Raw genomic sequence first — 12,868 nt, 5'->3', positions numbered from 1 at the left:
TTAAAAGAAGAACAAAGAACAGCAGTGAGTTGTTTCCTTTTCCAAAACCACAAAGGTCGTGTACTGCCAGGTTACAGGAGTAGCAGAAGCTAAGCACACTTTGCCACACTTTATTCTTTTGCATCATCCTACCTTTATGAGGATGTTGTAAAAGGCTGTCGCCTCTAGAATAAAAAATAAATCACAGCTGGACACTGAAAATGAACTGAGAGTGGCAGTCTCACAGCTGCACCTGAGATGTAAAGAGATCTGAAGCACCAATTAAGCCCACAGTTGTCACTGAAATTATTGCAGGACTGGGTGATTAAATCTTAAAGATGTTTACTAAGTTTTCACTATCAGGGAATTGTTCATCTTTACAGAGTCAGGTTTTTAAAACTCAGAATTTTTAGGATTTATGTTGAGGTAAATGCTAAAAAACAAGAATGTCTTTGTAAAAGTTGTGAGTAATGGTGTGTTGTACATTTATGTGTTTTTACACATTGATATGTCTGGTGAGTGGTAGGGGGGGCTGAAAATACTTTCTTCTGCCAAAGGGGGGCCCGATAGAAAAAGTTTGGGAACCACTGTATAAACTCAAGAATAATCCCATATTGAATCGCAATTGGAATATTTGGGAAAAAAATCGCAATTAGATTGTTTTTGCAAATTGTCAGCCCTGAATTGAACTAGAAGTAGTGCTGCACAATCTGGTAACAATGGGCAACTGTGATTATACTGAACAATATAATGATTTGATTGTAATTATGATCCATGCATAAATATCGTCATGAGTCCCATTGCTTGGCTGTAAAGAGAAATGCAGAAAATAATGACAGATCTGAAATCTGTATTTTCAAAGCAAAATGTGCAAATATTTACTGGCATAAACAAAATGCTAAAACTGACATTTTAACAATACCGCTTTCAAAATAAGTTAATATTTTCCAGACGGATAAAAGCTTTTTCCTTTTTTAAAAAATAAAGGTACATCTACAAAGTGAAACAGTGGCACTATTGTAAACTCAAAGGCCTTTCTGCAGGCATTTTGTAAACCTTTCAAGTAGGCTACTACTTTTAAATGCAGTTATCTAAAGGCACAGCCTGACAACGCTATTGCACTAGTTATTAGATCAATCTCGCAGCCCTATCTTGACATGCAAATGTGTTAACATTTTACAAAAATTATTCCAGTAATTCCAGTATGATAGTTAGCTTATCTGTATGTAAACAGAATATCCTGGATGGAATAAAACATTGGGTGTGGTATTATGTCACTCTGGTAAATGCCAAGAACAAAGATAGGGAGCAAAGACATAGAAGTCTTGCTGCATTGTAGTCTTGGATGTCACACTGATGTCACACTATAAACACGTTTGTGACTTCCAACGTCCATATTCAGGCCTGACATCAGACTACAGGCAGCAATCACGTAAAATTATGGCTAAATTTGTGTACTCTGACCTGGCTTTAAAGGTGACTGTGCCTTTAAATTTGCGGCACTGACATTCTGCTGCTCTTTTCCACTGCAGTTACACTCAGGTGTATCAGCTGATGTGTTCAAATAGGACCCAAGACACACCTTTACACATCATCGTTCAAACACTTGATTTTATTTGGAGAATTATACAGTTCTTTTGTGTTTTGGTTCAACTTTGCAAAGCTTTCTTATTGTTAATAAGAAGAAGAATTACATTTTTGTGAAGCACCTTTGTAGCCATGTTCTGTGGTAGGTGCTAAAGTTGATAAAATGTACTTACTTACCTACATTTGTAGCAACAAATGTAGGTAAGCTGTAGGTAGCTGTAGGTAGCCATTAGGTCTACGTATAAATGTATGTAAAACAGAACCTAAGTTTTACTGCCATCATTACAGATATTCACCACAACATAATATATGTTGAAGGTATCATTAGAGGATAATTTTTACTAAAAAAATGACATGTCTTAGTCAAACATTAATGTGCATTTTGGAGTAGACAATATTATCTCTCCTCTATAACCACTGAATTTTAGTATGCTTCAAGATTAATAATAGAAATATAGTTTGGATCAAAATGCGTGCTTTCTGTCTCACTCTTTGGATTTTGAAATAAATTCTGATTATCTCTTTGGTCATGAAATGGCTTATTTCACTTGTTCTATATCATTTTTCAGCCTAGCTAAAATTTTCTTTAAAGAAACTAACATTAAAAAGTCATATAAAATACAAACGTGTCATGAAAACAGTCAAATTATTCTAATAATGCTGAATAACTATGAGATTATCGTTCCTTCCTTCTAATGCAATTGGCAACTAAATGCTAATCACTTTCCCATAATATAGAAAGTTATCCGAAGTATTAAGAAACATTTGTGTTACTGTTAACACAGAATTTAAGACTGCTTCGAACAGCAAGTAAAAAAAATAATAGATAAAATAAAAGCCGTTTGTGCTGCTATAAACATCTGTATGACGTTAATCCACCAGTTTAACGATACTTTGCAAAGTCCCAGTCTACATGTAGTCGCTAATATTTCGCTAACAGTGCATCAAAAATGACGGCAAATTGTCATTTTAACTACTGAAAATATCCAGTAAGCAGCATACACCATATTTATTCAACACTTTAAATCTCTTCTAACACTCCAAAAAGCTTTTTCTACTTTAAGAAATAAAAATATAAATACACACATGATTGACCAGAGTCCCGGAAGTGTCGATAATTATCCAAAAATCTCCTCAAGTCCATGAAATGAGCATCAAAACAACAAAATGTGCCAGAGTATCTCCATCTGACAAGCATTCCTCCACTGCAGGCTGCCATGTCAACATACCATAATACTACCACAGCCCCGGTTACTACGGTTACACAACTAGGCGCTTTCTGATTGGATGAACACCGGCAACGTGTAGTCCCGCCCTCCATGTGTAGAAAGCGAGCAGATGAAGAAGAATGGGAGAAAGTGGTGAAGTCCTGTTCTGCCGACTACTCTTTATCACAAAAAATAACGAAATAAACTTTTTATTTTAAAATGCACAGTTAAGGTCTTTTCATTACAGATTTTGAATAGCAAAAAAGAACAGATTATTTAATATATTTTATGATAAAACCTGAAACAGAAGCTGAACTTTTTGACATCTTGTGTTAAAGTCTGTCCCGTTTTAATGCTCGAGCTTGGTAAGGCTCAGGACCTGGGCCCACTCTCAGGAAAGGGCCCATAAAGGCTGTGAGAATCACAAAAATCAAACTTGTCTTATCTGACTGTGGTGTGTCTGTTTTTGCATATGTGGGTGTTGTTAAAGGGCCCTGGGTGGAGGGTGGGGATATAATGACTTGAAACAAACAAAAGCCATTATGAGGGGTTAATATGACATCCCTAATGTCCAGTGAATGAGTTTCTCTTCGAACATAATTTCATCATGGCACTGGGAATTTATGAAAAGTACCAAAGATGTCTGAGGAAAAAAATGCTAATGCAGAGGAAGAAACAGAGAAGTTAAACTACTACGCTAGAACAAAGAGGGTTTATAATACTCATGATAATACTCATGCTGAAAGGATATTTCAAAGCTTCCAGCCATTGAAGGAAATTTAAAACCATAAGGTTATACTTAAAAAAGCACAAGACCAAAATTAGTACATAAACAAATAGAAAAACTGTAGTTTTTAATTTTGTTTGTCACACCCAAATAGTTTGAAACAGTGACTGTAAGTGTTAATTTTACATCTTATGATGGTATCAAAATGTCAAAAAATGATAAAAAAAATTCCAAACACGTAAATAAACAAAAAACACGTGTTGAAAATCATAATTCTAATATGTAATGAATTGTGTCACTTACTGCAAAAGTGTTCTCCCTGCATAAATTTTAATTTTCTGTGAATCACACTTCTCTCTAAAATAAAAGTAAAAAATGACTACAAAAAAGGAAAAAAAAAATATATTTAAAAGAAATTATAATTTTGAAAAAGATGTACTGTATCTTTCACAAAATATTTTTCCCTTTGAAAAAATGCCTCTGTACAGTGTTCTCTTCTTTAATAACTAACTAATGACCCAATAAATGAATAAATAATAGTATTTATTAATACATAACTTCTGAAAAAAAATCTTTAAAAAAAATGACACTTATGCCATTAAAAAAAAAGCCATCTGCAACAAAATATTTTAACCTCCATAGAAAAATAAAATATGATCCTGTGCAAAACATTTTACATTCTGCAACAAAAGGACAGTATTCCCTCTGCATACAATATTCACCTTGTAAGAAAAGTACGATAAAGAATGAAAGAATTTAAAAATAAACACTAGCAAGAAAAAAATACTCCATGCAAAATGAGGGCATTTATCAAAAATATAATAATAATAATAATAATAATAATAATAATAATAATAACAACAATAACAATAACAATAATAATAATAATAATAATAATTATTATTATTATTATTATTATTATTATTATTATTATTATTACAAGTACAATTATAATAACAATAATTATCATAATGATAATTGATTTTGTTTTCTGTGACTGACATTTTACTATCTGCAACAAAATGCTTTCACTTAACTTGCAAAATAAATGCATCCTCAGGAAAATATTTCTTCCCTCTATACAAAATTCTACGAAATAAATAAACATCTTTACATAAAAAGTCACCTTTTTTGAAAAATATTTTTTTAAAGAAAAAGCAATTTTCTCTAAAAAATAGATAAAAAATAAATAATTTAGAGGAAAAATGCATGCAATTTCATTTTATGTGGAAAACACAACAACATACTTTTAAATATATATATATTATTTTATGAATATTAATAATAATATAAATTATTATTTTTGTTTTTTTCAGTCCTTGAAGAGGTTTTGTTTTGATTTGTTTTGTTTTTATGCATTTTGTGAAATGTTTCAGCTACTGGTATGAAGTTTTATATAAATCACAAATGTACTGTTGACCTTTAGGGCCACCGTAGTTTCAAGACCTGGTTAGAAGGAACCATCCTAGTTTACACATGCAGATGTTTACCGGCACCATCTGAATAAATCTAAGGCATTTAAAGCGGCATCAGAGTAGCTGAATAGTTGCTGCCGTTACTGAAACTAAGATCCACTCTGGGGTAGATATAATAGCGTCACATGCTCAGCCACCTCTAAGGTTAAAACATGTTATACAGATGTCTTCCCCAGCTTCAATGGCTGAGCTTAACCACATTTTTCTGTTTTAGTTTCTCAGGTTTGAGTTATCGGCCTTACCTTTGTCTCCAGAGCGTGTTGGGGTGAGTCTGTGCACAGCTGCAACCTCCCAGGAATAAGCGGCTTGTTTTTCTGTGTCTGTGTGAAAATGTGAGTCTATATTTGGGCTATGTGTACGTCCTGCTTTCTGTTTGCCCTCTTTGCATTTTTGAACATATGTTTGTGCGTTAGGCTGACTGCATGTGTGAGTATGTATTTGAGTCTCTGAGTGCAAACTGTGAGCTAACGCGCATGCATCATGGGGCACCGTGTTGAATTTCATGGCATTGGCAGATAATGATACGCTCCTCCTGTCTCCTTCCATCTATGGAGGCCGATGACAGCCGCAGGAAGGGACGCTTCTTCATTCATACAAACAAATTATCCTGATTTATAATCAATAAACATTGGAATATAAAATGTCTCCATGGCTTCACTTTAAGTTTGTTTTTGGATGTAATCATCAAAGCTCAAAGCTGACATTCCAGTTGAATAATAAAGGTGAAATTTAGGAGCATTTTTAGGATTTACGGCACCTCTCTATCGTCTCTTGAGTCCACCACTGTCACACTAAAACAGCATGATGTTCTTTTATAAGGAGCACGCTGTTGCTTGTAACATGACGCCATTTTTGTGGGCATGCTGTGACATTTCTGTCACGTTGATGTTGTAAATTCTTCAGGGGTCTGAGTCTAAATACAATCCCCACTTGTGTATTTCATTCATGCAGAGGTCAGAGGAGCTCATCTAGAACTAAGGCTCAGGATTTAGAGAGCATGTCCTCAACTAATAGAACGGACAGCCCTTTAATTTCTGGCACCTAAAACTCACGTGATTGTGAATGTGTCTTTGGGGAGACTGATGAACCCTCAAATGTTTTTCATTCATCATATTAGATGGTGATTTTCATCTGAGGTCACACTCAGGCTGGGTAGTGCAATAACGTTGAACTGCTGTTCTGATTTGTTAGCTGGTTAACTGTAGCTCAGCTGCCAAAAGATTTATGTTTTAAATTGTAATTAATTGCAGAATTTCTATTACCTATCACAATTAATCTCCCCTTTTTGTCACTCTCCAAAATTCCACCACTTGCATGAAAAGAAACATCCCAAAGGAAACAGAAACCATCTTTAACCAAAGGTTACTGACTTATTTTTGGAAACAGACCGGCTTTTATTTTGAAAGGAAATAAGGACGTTTGGGTGGATAGAAGATTATGATATGGACTTTACCACAAAAACACACTTGTGATGGATTGAAAAGGAGGCATGTTAATGTTAATGTTTGATATCACAAGGTTCAGACTTGTCCACTGAGCTGTCAGTGAGTTTTTAAAGTGATGAGAAACATTAAGGAGCGGCGGCAGACTTATTTTACTTCACTGACTGCAAGGAGACGTTGCACAAGCTTAACTAAAGTGTGCTGAAAGGGATGATAAAACATGCAGTTAATGCACTAAAAATGTGCATTGATTAAAGATTGCAATGAATGCAGTAACGCTGATAACCCTAACTGAAGCATATCAGAATTTGCCCTGTTCTGATCTGGCCTGCTGATGGCCATAGTCCAGGCCTGTGCCAGGCTCATGCCCCATCTCTCTGTGGTTGATCTCCGCCTCGCAGTCAGCCAATCGATTATGCTTCCAAGACAGGTAAACTGCTCCACAACTTCCACTCGCACCATCCAGACACATCATTTGACGGCAGCATTTAAGCCATGCCCGATGCCAAAAAAATTTTAAAAATGCATAAAAGTGTCCAAACTTTGTAGACTTTCTTTGTGTTGTAATAAGGATTCTCCTGTATTGTAGATATCCAGCTACATGAACATTAACAAACCAAAGTTTGATTCATTAAAGTGATTTAAGTAGCATCTCAGGTGCTGAATAAGGGTCCAAAGTAGCAAAAAATGTAGGGTTTAAACTAATATCTCTGCTTTTCTACAGCTGTTGGGTGGTGAGAACATCTGCCATTTTCAAAAAAGAATCAAAGGAGAAAAAAATGCCTGAAGCTACAGCACCACATAGTGTTCAATGGTAGCTGTCACTGTTCAGGGCTTCTTTTGCCCTCCAGTCCTTAGTGCAGTCATGTGACTGAAAGCTAAGACAGTATTCTCAGGACTGGAGAGCATTTCTTCATTAAAAAAAGAGCAAAGAAAACACTGCAAGTCTTGCTTGTTGGAAAATGTTTCTTCTCCCCTCCTGAACAGCTTTGGTAAGAGTTAAATTCACCAATTTGATGAATGTGCAGACAGAAAGTTTGTCCAAGTTCATTTTTTGAAAGTTTCTGCTGTCCCCAAATACCATTAATGTTTCCCAGACATACAGTACTTGGCTCCTACGCTCTTCAGTACCTCCAGGACTGGATAAAGGAGCGGGTAACAGAGGCAGGGAGCTGTGGAATGTGATTTGGTGATGTCCAGATCTGGACTTTGCTGATGGTGCTGTGATCCTTGGAGACTGTAGATGCACTTGTGAGGGCTCTTAAGTGAGCGAGGAGGCTGAAGCCTTAGGAATGCACGTCTCCTGGGACAAATCAAAGATGCAGGCATTTGGGGATGCCTTGGCCGTCAAATCTGTGTGTGTGATTGGTGAGAATGTAGAAGTTGCAGGGCAGTTCACCTACCTTGGCAGCGTGATCCGCAGACAGAGATCAAGCGCAGGCTTGGACTTAAGCATGGAGCAATGGGTTTGATAAGCAAGACACTGTTACACTCGGTATCTGTGCGTGCAAATAAAAGTCAGAGTGTTTTGGTCCTTCAGGTCTTACTGTACCCTTGTGAGGCCTGGATACTGACTGAAGGCCAAAGCTGCAAGCTGGAATCCTTTGTAATAGGAGAGCAAAGATAGGAAGGGTCAGTTACCTGATTCAGGAATGGTTGCTGTGCTTTAAGGGGCACTTGGTGTGCTTTCCTGGACCTGATCCACATGCCCAGGACCTGTTGAGCTGGTCCAGACTATGGATATGCATAGTTAAAAGGTTAAATGGTTGAATTTGTTTGTCAAATAAGCCAGTGCAAGATTAACGAGTCCGTTGGACTAATTACTAGTAATGTTTTAGAACCATGGGCTTGAAATCCTGGTCTTTAAAGCTCTTTTAAACTGTAATGAACCTCCTGCCACTAGAGGCCGCTGCAGCTTCAGTTAATGGCTAATGCTCTCCTGTCTGAGCTTTCCCCCGGCACTTCACCTGATGTAAATATGAGAAGCTTAGCTTGGCAGTTAGCATGTGTAGGACAGTCGATATTACTGTTTTTCAAGTAATAAAGGGAAATAAAGTGGTATGTAGGCTGTCGAGGGTTGAACCCACATACAACCAACTCAACCAACCAAAGTGAAAAGAGGCCACGTATCAAAGCATAAGGAACGAAGGCTGGTGGAGCTAGCTGCTAATGTTAGCCACGCTGTAGAGAGCCTATATGGCTCACATCACACCTGCTGTCACAATGACCCTGTAAAGAATTTGTCTGTTTTCTATGGCTTTTCTTGTCTTTAGACTAATCGGTTAAATGCAATTTAAATAGGTGTTTAGCCTAATGGGGAAACAGATGCATGAAAAATCCCTAGTCCATGCACCAGGGACGACCGCGTTGTTGAGGGGGCAACTGGGAGGATACCTGGAGAGACTGGGCATGGGCAGGCCTGAGCAGTAGAGGACCAAGGTTTACGTGGTGAAGTGTATGGCAAGCAGTTTTAACATTTAAAAGCTAAGTTTGACTATCTGGAATTAACATTGCAGATATCTGTAATTCAATTTTGCCTAGTCAAAAAGAACATTTCAGATATCTGCAAATACATTCTGCCTATCCACAATTATCATTTCAGATATCTACAACATCATTTTGGGTATCCACAATGTGAATTACGGATATCTGCAAATAAATTGTAGATATCTGTAATTCCAATTCAAGATATCTCTAAATACATTTTGACTAGGCAGAATTAGAATTACAGATATCTTTAATTCACCTAAATTCTATACAATTCAAGATATCTACATGTCCCTTTTTGGATATCTTAAATTAAGTTTTGACTAGGCGAAATTAAATTGTAGATATCTGTAAATGGAATTATAACTAGTCAAAATGGAATTGTAGATATATTGAATTGGAAATACAGATATATTTAACTCTTTATTTCTTCATTGCAATCTGCAATGTATTGGAGGGTCCTCTAGTGGACAAATGTGTAACTACATGGTGATTAAAGCAGCTGAATGTTTTACATTCATACTAAATAAAAATTGTGCATAAATATTCAAATATAACTCAGAATCTGTAAAAAATGAGAAATGAAATTCGAATGGGACTGTAGATAAATAATGACAGCCCTAGTATAAAGTGCACTTGTTTAGCTGTAATGTAGAGATGACTGTACATGAATCAGCAAACATAATAAACATTACAGCTCTCCTCATAGATAGAACATGATTCCTTTTTTTTCCCTGCAGGATCTGCAGCTCCCTCTAGTGTTCACTGAGGTACTTAACAAGTTTATTAAGCACCAGTGTGTCTATTTACACAGCTTTAGAGTCCTTAAACAAGATCTGCAAACACTGATATGTATCTGTGTAAATCACAGAGTCATAACAGTTCACAATATTTCCACTAGGTGGCAGCATAGGTTAATAAAAGAGACAGCCTTAGCTGATGCCTTCATCTGTAGGACTTCTATAAAATAAGCAATCACCTGGCAGAAATCTCACCTAATTGCAACACTACACCAAAGCTAAAAAAGGATCCCAGTGGAGCGGCTTTTTTTACAAGAGTACTCGGACAGTTTAAACTTGCACCTCACTGCTGCAGTCCAAACACAGCGGCTCGTAAAAATGTTTGAGATATTAGAGTCGACAAGTGTGAAGGGCAATTTTCCAACATCTTACAGGAGGAAAGGTGCAGTGAGCCTCGGTGGCATAGACGGCACGGTGGTCTGTTTGGATGATGAGTCTGAAGCAGGCTGTAAATCCTGCTGTTAGTTAAATTTAAAGAAACGTGATCTATGTTATGGATTCCCTTATTCCTCCATTCAGAGGTGGAAAACCCCTGAAGGTAGTGGAAATCTGGTTTACAGGCCCTCACTGTTTATTTTCAACCCATATTAACTTTAATCAACACCAGACTGTGATCCCTTTCTCCTCTTTATGTCTCCCTGTACGTTTTCTCTCTTGTGTTTTTGTGGTATTTTCTGACTTCAGATCCTCATGTCTGTGTGAGCGCCGGCATTTTCAGCACCTAATTTACGCCTTCGTGCACACATGGTGCAGCCGTATGCACACTCAGATATAAGATATGCAAACACATGCACACAGAACAACAAAAGGCATTCTTTGCATGGCAGATCTGCATTCAACTGTGAAGCAACCTGATGGTAAAAGATGAGAAACAATTAAACTTTAAAAAAACACATGCTGTACTATTTTCATCTCATAATAAATGGTATCTTTTTGTTGAAAAGGCCTTATAGTTTGGATTTAAATGATGCAATTACTGTACAAGTCTTTATTATTTTACACCAACCCCAATTCTAAAACAGTTGAGACATTTTGTAACACAAAAGAAGGTGATTTGCAAGGCTTTTTCAATCTACTTCAACTGAATACAACAAACTGATATATGTTTATACTGATATAAATCTCTACATATAGAGTTTCTGACTGACCACTTTCTTCCATGGTACAAAAAGAAGAACCGTGCCTTCTGTAGCAAAATTATCTCCATGCATGACAATGCACTATATAATGCTGTAAAGAATACCTCTATGTCACTGGCTGCTATGGGCATAAAAGGAGAGAAACTCATGGTGTGGCCCCCATCCTCCCCTGACCTTTAACCCTGTTGAGAACCTTTGGAGCATCCTCAAGCTAAAGATCTATGAGGGTGGAAGGCAGTTCAAATCAAAACAGCAGCTCTGGGAGGATATTCTGACATCTTGCTAAGAAATTCATGCAGAAACTCTCCAAAAACTCACAAGTTCAGTGGATGCAAGAATAGTGACGGTGATATCAAAGAAGGGCTCCTATGTTAACATGGAACTTGGCCTGTTAAGATGCTTTTGATTTCAGTAAATATGACCTCCTAATGCTGCAAATTCAACAAATGACCATTTCCACTTCTTTACAACCTATAACATGTTCTCAATAAGGTGGCAAAAAAAAAAAATCAAGAGTGCTGGACGTGTAGCAGAATTTCTTTGCTGACACGTTGTCCTCCCTTGTAGATGTATTTGATAAATACTGTGCCCATGACTATTTATAGAAGTCATACGACAACATAAAGGGTTATGGTGGGTGTTCTGGGATGATGGAGCTGTCAAGCCTTCCTGAAGTGTCGTGGGCCTAACTTGACAAAACGCCAGAGAAAGGAGAAGCCCAGTTGACAGGCACGGTTGATTGTTGGCTCTTGTTGCCCATCAAGTGTCATAGTTGTGGTGGGGTCAGCAGAGGCCATGTGGTAGATAGATAGCATCAGTGTTGTCATTACTTGGAACTCACATGGACAGAACCTGGGTCTGTTGATGTTGGCAAAGCTGTTTGTGTTGTGGTTGCCTCTGTGTAGGTAGTAGGTTAGAAAGGTATCAGTATGCCAAAATTGTAATTAAAATTTTAAAGATATCAAGCTGCTGTGATGTCTTCTAGTGTGAATACTTCCTTTGCACTCCAATAACACACATTGATTAGTGACCATGAGAAACACTCCTGAGAAAACAGTTGTTTAACTGCTCCTGCTCTGAATAAAGCTTTGCCAAGTTTGATTAAATAACACTGCTGATGTCATAATGATGTCATCGTGGTTATCTCAGCTTTGCTCCAGATGTTACACAGACAGTTGGCCTCAGACCGAGCAAGTGTGGAGAGGAAGGAAAGTTTCATCCCCTCAGCCTTAAACAAAATCTTCAGACTCTGGTGGCATCATCGGCGAATATCTGGAATTCCCCGTAGGATAGATCTCTGTTACTCACCCTTAAATCATCCTGCAGAGGCAGGCTTCAAAGATTCTCTCACAATAATAAAAATCCTACTCCAAAAAAGTTAGGGCATCTTGGCAATTGTAAAAAAAAAAATGTCAAAAATGGGTAACAAGAGGTAAAAAGGGGTAAAGAAATGCAAAAGGTGCAAAAAATGGAGGGGAAATGGTGAAAAGCTGTTAAAAAGTGTCACAGAGGGGTAAAAAGAGGTAAAAATGGGTAAAAAATACAAAAGGCCCCAAAAAAGAATGGGAAAATGGGGAAAAGGTGTTAAAAAGTGCCAGAAAGTAGTAACAAGAGGTAAAAATGGGTAAAGAAATGCTAAAGAGGGAAAAAATGGATGGGAATTGGTGAAAAGCTGTTAAAAAGTGTCAAAATGGGTAACGAGGTAAAAATGGGTAAGAAATGCTAAAGGCCCAAAAAATGGATGGGAGAATGGGGAAGAATTGTTAAAAAGTGTCAAAAATGGGTACCAAGGGGTTAAAATTGGTAAAAGAATGCAAAAGGGCCAACAAATGGACTGGAAAAATGGAGAAAAGGTGTTAAAAAATGTCAAAAACGAGTAACAAGAGGTAAAACTGAGTACAGAAATGCAAAAAGAACAAAAATGGAGGGGGAAAAGGTGTTAGAAAGTTTCAAAAATGGGTAACAAGAGGTAAAAATGGGTAAAGAAATGCAGTGGGGGCAAAAAGATGGAGACGAAAATGGGG

At 37.1% G+C, this 12,868-nt stretch overlaps 1 protein-coding gene across 2 annotated transcripts in view; it reads right to left on the bottom strand.

Moving 5' to 3' along the window:
* The window catches only part of LOC121518042 (solute carrier family 41 member 1-like), a 57,707-nt gene extending 52,336 nt beyond the window's left edge, over positions 1-5,371 (bottom strand). The window contains exon 1 of one of the 2 annotated variants that reach the window (XM_041800224.1): positions 5,219-5,371. The gene's annotated coding sequence lies outside the window, so the exon portion shown is untranslated. Of the gene's footprint in view, positions 1-2,652; positions 2,778-5,218 lie in introns of those variants that run through there. The other variant, XM_041800226.1, reaches the window with a different exon arrangement.
* Positions 5,372-12,868: the final 7,497 nt, after the last annotated feature.

The sequence above is a fragment of the Cheilinus undulatus genome, linkage group 11 (genome assembly GCF_018320785.1).
Source record: "Cheilinus undulatus linkage group 11, ASM1832078v1, whole genome shotgun sequence".
NCBI classification, from domain to species: domain Eukaryota; kingdom Metazoa; phylum Chordata; class Actinopteri; order Labriformes; family Labridae; genus Cheilinus; species Cheilinus undulatus.
This window is presented reverse-complemented; position numbering and strand designations above follow the sequence as displayed.